This window comes from Saccopteryx bilineata, chromosome 2 (genome assembly GCF_036850765.1).
Source record: "Saccopteryx bilineata isolate mSacBil1 chromosome 2, mSacBil1_pri_phased_curated, whole genome shotgun sequence".
Lineage (NCBI taxonomy): Eukaryota > Metazoa > Chordata > Mammalia > Chiroptera > Emballonuridae > Saccopteryx > Saccopteryx bilineata.
Window position 1 is genome coordinate 339,591,383 of NC_089491.1, and position 3,711 is coordinate 339,595,093.

A 3,711-nucleotide genomic window follows, 5' to 3' on the forward strand; every position below is an offset into this window, starting at 1 on the left:
ATATACACAATGGAATACTATACATCCATGAAAAAGAAGAAAATCTTATCTTTTGCAACAACATGGATGGACCTGGAAATTATTATGTTAAGTGAAATAAGCCAGGCAGATAAAGAAAAATATCATATGACCTCACTCATTTGAGGAATCCAGTGAACAATGTGAACTGAGGAACAGAATAGAGCCAGAGGTGGGATCAAAGGGACCAGAGGGGGCTCTGGCCGGTTGGCTCAGTGGTAGAGCATTGGCCTGGCATATGGGAGTCCCAGGTTCGATTCCCGGCCAGGGCACACAGGAGAAGCGCCCATCTGCTTCTCCACCCGTCCCCCTCTCCTTCCTCTCTGTCTCTCTCTTCCCCTCGCACAGCTGGGGCTTCATTGGAGCAAAGTTGGCCTGGGTACTGAGGATGGCTCCATGGCCTCTGCCTCAGGCACTAGAATGGCTCTGGTTGCAACAGAGCAACGCCCCAGATGGGCAGAGCATCGCCCCCTGGTGGGCATGAGGGTGGATCCTGGTTGGGTGCATGCAGGAGTCTGTCTGACTGCCTTCCCGTTTCCAACTTCAGAAAAATACAAAAAAAGGGGGGGGGACCAGAGGGAAAGTGGACAGAGGGAAAGGAGATGAGGGAATGGGATTATAGAAGGGAAAGAGACTGTTGAAATTATATATACATAACACAGTGTTATAGAGAGAGCAGGAAAGCAAATCCTGGATGGAAGCAGGGAGGGCGTTGGAGAGAGGGCGCAAGGGGTATGTTGAGGGGAATACAAGAGTCAGGGTGATGTATTCAGTGGGACATTTGAATCTATGTAAACACAATAAATTCAAATCAATAAAAAAAATACATGTAACTAAATGAAATACCTTTCTCCAGTGATTTGGGTTTTTAGCTAAGGACCAAGCAAATACTAACCAAGACTCTCTCCTTAATATAGGTACCAAATATGTCAAAGGGCAGTCTTTTTTTTTTTGTCTTTTTTGTACAATTTGGTATTTATTAGTACTTTGATCAGAGAAATCCAAAGTCTAACATACTATAGTGGTTCTGGAATTCCAGGTTGTTACTTAATTTTTTTTAAAATTGATTTTAGAGAGGGATAGGAAGGAAAGGAGAGAGAGCGATTGATTTGTTTCACTTATTTATGCATTCATTAGTTGAATCCTGTGTGTGCACTGACCAGGAATCAAACCTGTAACCTTGGCATATCAGGGCAATGCTCTAACCAACTGAGCTACCTGGCCAAGGGCTCCAGGCTGTTTTTTAGACTGTAGGCTGAAAGGCCTCAGCTTGTCATACTGGGTGATGTTTGCCTAAATGATAAACCTCAAGTTGCATCAGCAAAGATGCTGAGAGAAGAACCCTTTTCTTTCCAGCTGGGGCCTGTGGGTGCGAGATACTGATCTAGAGAGTGGAATGAGTTGGAGGTTTCATCCTCATCAGGAAAACTGTACAGTTCCATGATTTGCTCTATGTCATAGGCATCAGGGAACAAAGTAGGAACTGTGGCCATCAGACTCTCCAACTGAGGATCTTGCATTTGGACATCACTTGTGGGACTCTCAGTGATGACAGAGTCCAATGCCAAGCTTGAAGGGCCGAAGGGCTGAGGTAGAAGGGAGCTATAGTAATCTGAAACAACAGGGAAATAAGAATAAGGACTGGTTGATGTTGTGGGTGAGGTGGGCACATTCTTGGCTGAAAGAATCTGATTTGGTCGTTTTAGTGGTAGCTGTTGCTGCTGCTGCTGCTTCTTCATTTTGACTCGTCGGTTCCTGAACCAAATCTTTATTGCTGACTTTGGTAGGTTGAGTTTCAAAGCAAGTTCCTTCTGGAGATTTTTATCTGGAAACATCGTGTGGCTAAAGACAGCCTCCAACTGTTTGTGCTGCGCATGCATTAACGAGGTGCGTTTTTGGTGCTTCTTCCATGTTGTGGGAGCAGCTGGATTCTGTGGTATCAAGTTCATGTTGGAATCGTTCATGTGGTTAACAAGATTTGGCTGGGGATTCTCTATAGCCATTCTGTTCATCAGAGATACTGACATCTGGGATGAAAAGTTATAATTAACTCTGTTTTGTATCACATCAATGTTATTACTACTCATGCAGATGTAGACAAAAGAGTAAGTATGGGTAGTCCCAGTGGCCCCTCTGTTCATCTGGGCACCAGAGAGCTGCCTTGGTAGGTGTGGTATGTGAGCCTCCATTTGTATTGGTGTCTTGGCCTCACAATGACACCTGCAGAGCACTCCTCGCCTTGCTGGGTTCTGGCCATGCTGGGTTTCCTTCAATTCAGCCATGAATCCCCTCGGAGTGCCCATTTTCTAGCCTGCTGGATGTGTCCCTCTGAAAAAGCAGTTTTTTTGGTGTCCGGCAGTCATTTTTTGTTCTGCTGTTTCACATAGCTATAGAACAAAATAGCTGATGGACTGATCATGTGATAATAATTGCTCTTCTATGTTGCATGTCATCACTACAATGTGAGAAATAAAACATCAGTTATGGGGAGGGGCTTACTAACTTACTCTGTCTTCTCTTTGAACAGAACATTAATTCTTAATTTTCTACCTGATTTTGCAAATACCTTGCCATACTGTGATTTGTACTTGTTTTAACTCTCTGGGCTGCAATTTTGAGTGATAAAACAACAGTTTTAGCTTCTTCTCTGTGTTTATCTTCTAAATTAATCTTTTTAGAATCTGGAATATATTTTCCCACAAAGGTTATACCTTTTTTTTTTAAAGGTTATACCTTTTATCACTAAAATTATGTGTTACCAAAGTATTTCTGAGATGCTAATTCATCTTTGGGAGCTGTGGATACAAGGTAGAGTAAAAAATAAGAGCAAAAGTTCAATAAGTTCAACATATGTAAAAATTACCATGAAAGTAACATGATAAACTTTGGAAAAATTGACCACCCAATCTGTCATTCTAAAAAAAATGGACAACCTTTAATAAGGTCATAATTGAGGAGAATATATTTCATACAGTTATAATTAAACTTACATTTCAAGTATGTAAAATGAATATATATAATTTTAATTTCTTTATTTTTTACTTTCATGCCAATCGATAGATCATCTGAGATAAATATGGCCAGCAAAATATTTAAAGGAATATACATTCATATTATGTCATGGATAGAGCAAAAAGTGGATGGTTTATGTTTCAAAGATTTGTTTTAAAACCCTTAGTTAGTATCCACTTATGTTACCTTGGGAACATTTAATTTCTTGGAACTTTAGTTTCCTCATCTGTAAAGTGAAAATAAGAATGCATTCATTAATTTGTATAACACAAAACTGTAAACATCTAGCCCTAAATCAGTGTCATTACATAATATATATTAGTTTCATTGCTCATCTGAATTTGTTACTTGGATTGACTTTGTAGATTGGCCCTAATGGAAATAAACTTTCTTTGCAAAAGATTTTGAGAAGATTGTTCTATATGAAACTGTGCTTGTTTCCTTCTTAAAAAGTTACCGCTAAGTACTGAGAAGGGTCATACCAGGATAGAGCGCAGATAATGTGAGTAAGGGTAATGTACTTCTTGGAACTTTTCATCCTCGCCTCCGCCAGGGAGAATTGTCTATTGATTAGTGTTTGGTAGTTGGCTTGGCATTTGCTGAACACTAAGTAGAAAAAATAAGGCAGCCTCGGAGGAAAATTAATAGATCGTCACTGTCTGTATGCTTCAAATCTAAAAT

The 3,711-nt window shown here is 40.2% G+C and overlaps 1 pseudogene; it reads right to left on the reverse strand.

The window, feature by feature from the left end:
• Window positions 1-1,283: 1,283 nt before the first annotated feature.
• On the reverse strand, window positions 1,284-2,321 carry LOC136322614 (arginine-fifty homeobox-like; annotated as a pseudogene).
• Between the last annotated feature and the right edge of the window lie 1,390 nt (window positions 2,322-3,711).